The sequence below is a fragment of the Rattus rattus genome, chromosome 7, assembly GCF_011064425.1.
Source record: "Rattus rattus isolate New Zealand chromosome 7, Rrattus_CSIRO_v1, whole genome shotgun sequence".
NCBI classification, from domain to species: domain Eukaryota; kingdom Metazoa; phylum Chordata; class Mammalia; order Rodentia; family Muridae; genus Rattus; species Rattus rattus.
In genome coordinates this window covers 85,279,253-85,288,232 of record NC_046160.1, presented here as the reverse complement: position 1 = coordinate 85,288,232, position 8,980 = coordinate 85,279,253, and the positions used below count along the sequence as shown (strand labels likewise).

Here is an 8,980-nt window from a genome sequence, read left to right as displayed (position 1 = left end):
CTCACGGGCGTATTGAATCATGGCTCCCATGGAGAGAGCATAAGAACTCGGTGCACCCTTCCCACCCACCCTCAACCCCCAACCCCTCGAATTTTGCCTTTCCCTCTCTGAGGTTTGTGAATCGTTCCAGCAGTTGTTAATCAAAAAGAGAGGCCCTGGGAATCCCCCAGATCCTGGCTGTCTGGTCCACAAGTGGAAAGCTGGCACTCAGGGGTGTCTAAAAGTGAGAGCACTGGGTGGACTGAGCCATGCAGAGTCACACAGCGATGGCTAGAAATGACCAACTGTGTTAACCCTCAGGACGCTCAGTTGGTGTCCAGAGAACTGCAGAACTGGTTGTCCGTGGGGTGAAAGTCAATGCATTTGGAAGTGATCTGTGAGCAAAACCAGCTCGCACTCCTGCATTTAGCAGCTCCTCCTGGGGCTCCACGCCAGCTGTTCCTTGCTTCACCCACTCTTATCTCCAGGAAATACTGTCTTTGTTTTGTCTTTCCCAGCCACGGGCCAGCCACTAGAGTAATGTGGCCTGCAGCTTCACGATGTCAGGATCTCAACACTTCCAAATAAAGCTCCCCTTGGACCTCTCCCATCAAACACTCTTTTGGAACTGAGAACGTTTCCATGGAAATGAATAAAGTGTGAAGATAAATTATTACATTTATAGTTTCGCTTCGTGTAAACAATACATAGCCATAATCATATAGACTCAAAAGACACCCATAGACACATAGGTTTTTAAAACAGCATTTAGCATTTTTTATTAGAATAAAATATACATAATGTAAATTTACTATTTTGGACGTTTTTAAGTGTACTGTTTTGTGGTCTTAAGTGCATCATGCATGTAAGTATTGTTCTGGGGTGGAGAGATGGAGAGAGGGACAGAGAGACAAAGACTTGGAGACATGGAGATGTGGAGAGAGATGGAGACATGGACCAGGAGAAGAGAGCCAGGTGTTTGCCTCATTTTAGGTTGGAAGTCTTGAACACCTAGATTCCCAGGGAGCGGTCTGATGCTCTTCATTTTGGAAGGGCGTTGTTTTAAGGGTCTCCTTTATTCCTTGCCGTAGGAGTTACACTATAGCTGCATGTGACATATTTGGATCACCATCATCCCCGTTTCTCCTTTCTTTCCCTCCCACGGCCCCTGCATCCTCTCCTTCTTCCCTAGTCTCCTTCCTGATTTCACACCCCTCCACCTTCTTAAAGTCACACGCGTGATCATAATCTGCTGGAGCATGTCTAACTTATCAGCAGTTACACCACTGACGGAGATTGGCTCCCCCTCCCCCAGCACCTACTTTATGCCCCAGGGCACACTCCAGGTAGTCTTTTTCCACTGAATTTCATTTAGATAAAATCCTGGAAAATATTACTCATGAAGCATTAATTAGTCAATTCCTACAATGTTTTAGGCACTGAAGTAAAAAGATAGTATATTTAAATGGTTTATAGGGAACAGACAGACAGACAGATGATAGATGGATAGATAAAACAGATGATAATAGATGTGGGAAATTAATATGCTGAAATATTAACAACTGGGAAATCTAGATAAATGGCAAGAAGTTCTTTGTGTAATATTTATACCTTTTCTGTACGTACAAAACTAATTTCAAGATTCTACAGAACAACAAGAATAAAAAGAATAAAGGGGCCAGTGAAATGACTTTGTGAGTGAAATCACTTACTATGCAGGTGACTGACCCCCCATAGTCCTCTGACCTCCACATGTGTACCCTGGCATGCACATTAACCTCTGCCACACACACACACAAACACACACACACACACACACACACAATGAATAAAATTTCAAAGTCATAAAAAGGATTAAAAAGCAGATTATAGATGATCACAGATCCCTTGGGAAGTCATGAAGTTATGAAAATGTCTTCCAACCTTCTATTTTACGAAATAATTCCCCTCCACCTTAATAGTTGGTTAAAAAGAAAAAAACAGTGTTCTACAGTCAGGTAAATTTGGAAAACTGATTCTACATTCTTTTCTTACAAAGTCCTATGTGCGTTTAAGTATATTCAAAGATCTGATGAATCTAACTGAGAAGCCACAAGAAGGCAGATGAAACTGAGTTACTGGAAGGAATGCCAATGTGTTTGCCCAGGCCATTCTGTTTTCTCCCAGGAACATCTATTAACACAGAGATTTCGGACGGGACACCGAGATAAGGAGCATTACCTCAGTCTGTGTGCATTGAAACTCCCTGGAAAGCAGCAAGCAGCTTGCTGTGCACGCGCCACTGAGCTTGCAGATACCGTTCTAGCTGATCTTCAGATAGCCTTTGTGTGTGTGCGTAGACATATGGCCCCTTTGTAATTAGAAACTCCTAGTTTCTTAATGTGGTCTTTATTGACTCTCATGCCGAGATAAATAGTTTGTATTTACACAACTGCTCGGGACTAATTGCGGAGTTTTTAGGGTGACCTTGTGCTAAGCTCTAGTGAGTTCAATTAAGTGAACCACCTAGAATAAAACAACGGATTAACTCAGCTGTCTATTGTGAATCGGTAGACCTTGAGGGATCCACTATAAAGGAAGTTATTGGCTTTTTCCTAAACTTGAAAGATCATCTAGAAATCTCGGTGGCAAACATCTCCAAAAGCTGAAGATGACTTCGCCCACATCAACATTAATTAGAAAGTCTTTGCTACACTAACTTTCATTGTGTCTTTTTTTTTTTTTTTTTTTGGACACCATCGTATCTGGATACTTTGAAAAATCTTATAAAGTAGTCAAAAATATTTTTTTCCAACAACTGAGAATGATTTCTTTAATCCCAACACTCAGGTGGATGATCTTGGTAAGCCAGCATGGTCTCACGATCGAGTCCCAGGCCAGCCTGGTCTCTGTTATGAGTTCAGGACAGCTAGAGTTACAAAGTGAGATTCCCCCCCACCTTGCCAGCACCTTTCTCTCTCTCTCTCTCTCTCTCTCTCTCTCTCTCTCTCTCTCTCTCTCTCTCTCTCTCTCTCATTTATACATATATATACACATATATTAAAAATATTGAAAAAGATATTTTATATTTTTCCGACCTGGGCCGGTTCACCCCTCCTTAGGCAACCTGGTGGTCCCCTGCTCCCGGGAGGTCACCATATTGATGCCGAACTTAGTGCGGACACCCGATCGGCATAGCGCACTACAGCCCAGAACTCCTGGACTCAAGCGATCCTCCTGTCTCAGCCTCCGGAGTAGCTGGGACTACAGGCGTGCGCCACCGCGCCCGGCTTATATTTTTAAGTGAAAGAAGCTCTTATAAGAAACAGAGCAAAGGAAGCTTGACTTTTAAAGTCTACGCCTTCGATGCATGTAAGATGTAAGCGTGCTTAGATCTTTCTGACTCAGTCTGACTTTTTGCTTCCTCTTGTGTGTACATTTAGGGCAAGCAATGGCAGGGGCTGGCAACCCAGTCTTATAAGGAGTGTAATGAACATGACCACCGCCTTGTACATTTACTCATAGTTCTGAAATGAAACATTGCTTAACAAAATCAGGTTACTGTGTAATTCAAAGTGTCAGTTCAAAGACTACAATGATTCTTTCAAGAAGTAGTTTTAAGAATTCAGCATACAAGATATTAGATATCATGGGGAGCTTTTTAAACAAAGTGTGTTTTAGTATGTCCTTATAATCTCTTTCCCTTTTAAAATTTGTCATCATCATCATCATCATCATCACTATTGTTGTTATTGTGTGTGTGTGATGTGTTCTGTTTGGGTTCGTACATACCACATGGAGGTCACATGACAACTTAGTGGTATCAGTTCTCCCTTCTCATCCTTATCATGCGTTCTGGGGACTCAAACTCATGTCATCAGGCTTCCCCAGCAAACTTTTCCAACTCATTCACCCCTTAGTCACCTCAATAGTACAGAAGACTCTCAAAGAGTGGGCTAACAGAAAATTCTTATTTACATCAGTGACTGCCCCGTGCTTCAGAACAAATGCCCTGGCTGCTCACCTGGAGCTGAAGGATGTTTGCAAGTCCATGTTGATCGCAACACTTCTCACAACAGTCAAAGTTATGGAATCTGCCTGGGAACCTATGAGTGAGTAAATGGATACATTGTTACAGGTGCCACGACTTCCTCCTGTGCTTGTGCATGTTACTGCTTCTTCACACTACCCTCCCCTTAGGCAGCAGACACACAGAGATTTATGGAAGAACACATTGTAAGGGAGGAAGCATGGAGAAACCTCAGACTTCAATGCAGACCAATGGTTGGCAAGAAAGATGAAACAAAGAGCTGGGAGTGTCAGGCAGGCTATGCCAAGCTCTCACATCCACACTGTGCTTGATCATTGGCTGGGAGCAGCCCTCAAAGCACAGTCTGAGCATAAATGGCACAGGGGCTGAGGAGAGGCATCAAGAAAGCACCTATGAACTGTGGTCACAGTGTAGATCCATTATGGCCATATGGGTCAATCTACCTTGTTTGTCTTTCTGTGGTTCTGACAACGCCCAGGATTCAGGCTTTGCCTCCAAGTATCTTTTTTTGATTTGAATTTCTACTTCTGTCTAATTAAGTTCTATATGATCTTTAATGATCTTATCACAGCCTCCAATGGCTCCCTAAGTGCCCCCCTGAATGTCTACACCTGCTAAGGTCTGAACCTACGTGGAAATTTATATGTTGAAACCAACTTCTAAATGTGATGGCATTTGGAGGTAGATTCTTTGGGTCACAAGAGCAGAGTCCGCACTAATTGGATCTGTGCCCATCCTGTCAATGGCCCCAGAAGGCTCCCTTATCTCATATATCAGGTGAGCAAACAACCAGAAGACATTATCTGTGAGACAGAAAGCTAGCCAAATGGACAATGGAACTGGTGCCTGGATCTTTGACTTTTCAGCTTTTGGAAATGTGTGAAATATATTTATTTCTGTTCTTTAGCATCTATCCAGTTCATGGTATTTTGTTATAGTAGACCCAGTGGACTGGGACAACACTCAAATTTGAAGAAATTCCTCCACTCCTTCTACAAAGTACCATCAGTGTTGCTGTAACTATCAGACTAGAGGATAGGAGAGAAGTGTAGTAACAGACGTTATTGGAGATTATCATGCTTAAAGCCATGGTCTCTTCTCTACCACTGGGCATGTCTTCCCAACTTACCTGAAAACCCCCTGACTCCTAACCCTTAGGAACTTCTCCCACCCCCTTCATACGTCATTCTCAGCTCTCAAGGTCAGCTTCTTCCAGTGCACAGGAAGGAGAAGACCAACCCTTCTTTCACATCCCTGTGTTTATAATGGTTTTCTGTCTTTCATCCCCAACGCTTCCTGAGGTGAAGATACGGCGTCTAATTGATTAACCAAACATAAGTTCATTAAACTGCTTGTATCACACGCTGTGTTCAGGTTCCTGTTACATTCTTGGCTGTTGGTTTGGGACAGTTCAGATTTTACTTTACTTACAAAAATTATTTTTAAAAAATCCCATCACAGAAATAAGAAAACAGGTAGGCATGAGGTCTAGCCTTCTCTACACAGCCTTTTCAGCTCTACTGGTGTTTTCATAGGAAGGGAAGGGTATTTAATGGCAAACGTACATTAAGAAGCTGCATGTCAGTTTGTGAACAGAGGTAGGCGTGCGGCCAGCACATAAAAAGAGAAAATGTCCTAGGGAACATAATTCTTTGATGTGCAGATTCTTTTATAATTTTTTCTCATTCTGTCCCAAAGTTAAAAAAAATTAAAAAACACCCTCGAGAGTCCAGTTCAAAGCACAATCAATCTTTCATGGGCAGGACAATAAATGGAAGCAATTTGAAGCAAATGCCCTTTGATTAAATGATCACTATTTGACTTCTCAGCAAATAGTCAACATCAAAATAAAAGCCGAGGTCTTTTCCGGTTCCCACGGATATGGCTTATTTTGGCAGAGTTAAAAGAGTGCTAGTGCTGTGGATTCTGTGGGTTAAATATTTCAAAAATGATTATCTGGAATATTGTTAAAAATTCCTAGCTTCGCTCCTGAACCAAAGCATGGAGAACTGAAGGCAACCAAGAGTAGCTGTTCCCTAGGGTTTGCTTGCACCTCCCAGCCTCATCTAAATGAGTGAACGGGTGAGAACTGAGGGTCATGTGAAGACAAGGTCCAGAGGGAGGGACACATCTGTAATCCAGGGAATGCCACGCCTAAGACTGTCGTAGCTGCAAGAAGTTGGCAGCGAGGGGTGAACAACCTTGCGTCTCCAGAGAACCAATCTGACAGCACTTTGGTTTACACTTCTGCCCTCTGGAACTAAAAAGGAACAAAGCCCCGCTGTTTAAAGCTAGTGAACGTCTGGAAAAACATTATGATAATTTTAGGAAAGTTACCTGGTCAAAGATAATAGTTGTGGGTTTTCTCATTTGTTTAACAATGTGTCGTAATGTCCTTCGTATAAAATTATACACATATACACATTGTTATTATTTTGTAAACTTTCTGTGTGGACCAGCGCTTCTCAGTGGAGGCTGTACTGCCTCCTCTGAAAATGTGGGAAGATGGTTTGGGCTTTAAATGATTGGAAGATACTGTCAACTTTTAGTGGGAAACATTCATACCCTGAAGACCAGTCCAGACTTCTGTATGACTTTTGTCTATCTACATAGGAAAAAAGATTCACAATTACTTTGAGCAAAAACCTGATTTTCTTATAAGTAAGAAAATATAAGTAGTTTTGCCTGCAATTCTCGAAATGTTGAGCCATGCCATTCATGTTAAGAGAGGCAATTTTGGGGGCGGGAGAGATGGCTCAGCAGCTGATCTTCCAGAGGACCTGAATTCCCAGCACCCACATTCACAGCTCACAACCGTCTATAATGTGATCTGATGCCCTCTTCTGGCATGCAGGTGTACATGCAGATAGAGCACTCAAAAATAAAATAAAATCAAAATAAAATAAAATCTTTTTTAAAAGGCAATTCTGTATTTTCATTTTGAGAGTGAGTGTGTGTTCTAATGCATGTCACATGACAGTTGGCAAGCTTCAACACCAGGAATAACCAAAGCTTCAGACCAGATCTGAAGGCAGACGATAAAACAAAAGCCACTACGTTCCAGTTTAAAGGAAGTCAGGTGGGAAAAGTCATTCCCTGAGAGAGAATTCCTTCATGGCCCACACAAAGTCAACATTTTCTCTTCTTAATCCTTGCACCAAATGCCACACACTTTGTGGGAGAGGACAATCTAAGTTGGCCCAAGCTACAGATTCAAATGTTGATCCTACCCAGAAACACCCTGGGACACACCCAGAGTCAGAGTTGACCAAAAGTCTCTGTACTCTCTAGTTCAGTCAGATTGATACAATAAATAACCATCATAGATATTAACTTATGAATGTATTTTATTTTAATTAAGCAACCTATAAAAGAGAATCTTATATTATCTAATGAATCAATAATTTGAGTATTTATAAATCATGTTACAATAATAAAGGAAGTATTGCAAAATCTTGTCATAAACGGTGTCACATCTGGTTGGGGGAACTGTTCTCCCCCAAGAGGCTCACAGATCCTCCACATACAGATATAGAATGATACATTCATCTCATTAATACTCTGGTTATTTCTTTTCTGTTTTTCTTATCACTAAAAGTGGCATGAAGAATATTCTTGTGCATACTTTTGCCTATTTAACAATTTTTTTAATGTAATTGACTCTCTAAAACAGAATTCCTCAGAAAACCATGGTCCTTTCAAAGCTAAGAGACCTGGGCTCTTGAGATGGCTCAGCATGTAAAGATTCTTGCTGCCAAGCCTGCCTCCCTGAGGTCAATCCCCAAAATCTGTATGGTGGAAGGAGCGAACTGACACACTAATTAATTATTTAATCAATTAGCTAATTAATTAGTTAAATTTTAAATGCTTGAATTTGTTTATTTTACTTTGAATTGATTCTTTGTAAATTTCACATCTCATAGTTCAGTCACCCCACCCCTCGTCCCTTCATACCCGCCCTCCGCCCTTGCTACCTCCTCACCAAAGGAAAAGAAAAACTCCTCCCATAGCCAGGCAGGAACCCCAGTGGAGTGATAGGGACACCAACCCATCTACAAAACCTCAAATCTATCCTGTCTACAAGAAATGCAAGGTCGGGGGATGGAGCAGAGACTGCGGGAACGGCCGACCAATAGCCAGCCCAGCTTGAGACCCATCCCCATGAGCAAGCACCAATTAATGATACTCTCTTATGCCTGCAGACAGGAGTCTAGCATGGCTGTCCTCTGAGAGGCTCCACCCACTAGCTGACTCAAACAGATGCAGACACCCACAGCCAAACAGTGGATGGAGCTAGGGGACTCTTATTGAAGAGTTGGGGGAAGGAATTTGGACCCCAGACTCCGAAGGGTTTAATAACTCCACAGGAAGACCAACAGAGTCAACCAACCTGGACCTGTGGGGCTCCCAAAGTCTGAACCATCCACCAAAGAAAATACACGGCTGGACCTGGCCCCTCAACACATATGTAGCAGATGTGCAGCTTGGTCTTCATGTGGGTCCTGAACTACTGGAGCCAGGGCTATCCCAAAAACTGTCTGTGGGATATTTTCTTTTAGCTGGGCTGCCTTGTCTAGCCTCAGTGGGAGAGGGTGCACTCAGTCCCACGGAGATTTGATGTGCCAGCCTGGGGGATAGGAGGCTGGTTCCACCCTCTCAGAAGAAAAGGGAAGGACAGTATGGGTGAAGGATTGTGGGAGAGGTGACCAGGAAGGGGAGCAGTAAGTGGGATATAAAGTGAATAAATTAAAAAATAATAATAAATAAATGCAAAAAAAGAAACAAAAAAAGAAACAAAACTTTCCCCATCGAAGCTGCAGTGTGTCATGGTGTGTACCTCAGTATACTCATTGGTCCACACTTCTTTGCTTGCAAAGTTTCACTGCAGTGAATCACTGGTCTGGTTTGAGGTCTCTGGCTTCTGCTACTCTATCAATACTGGATCCTCACTGGGATTCCTCTCATATATGT

At 42.4% G+C, this 8,980-nt stretch overlaps 1 pseudogene; it reads left to right on the top strand.

The window, feature by feature from the left end:
- Positions 1-1,238: 1,238 nt before the first annotated feature.
- Positions 1,239-8,980, top strand: part of LOC116906123 — a 43,424-nt pseudogene continuing 35,682 nt past the window's right edge.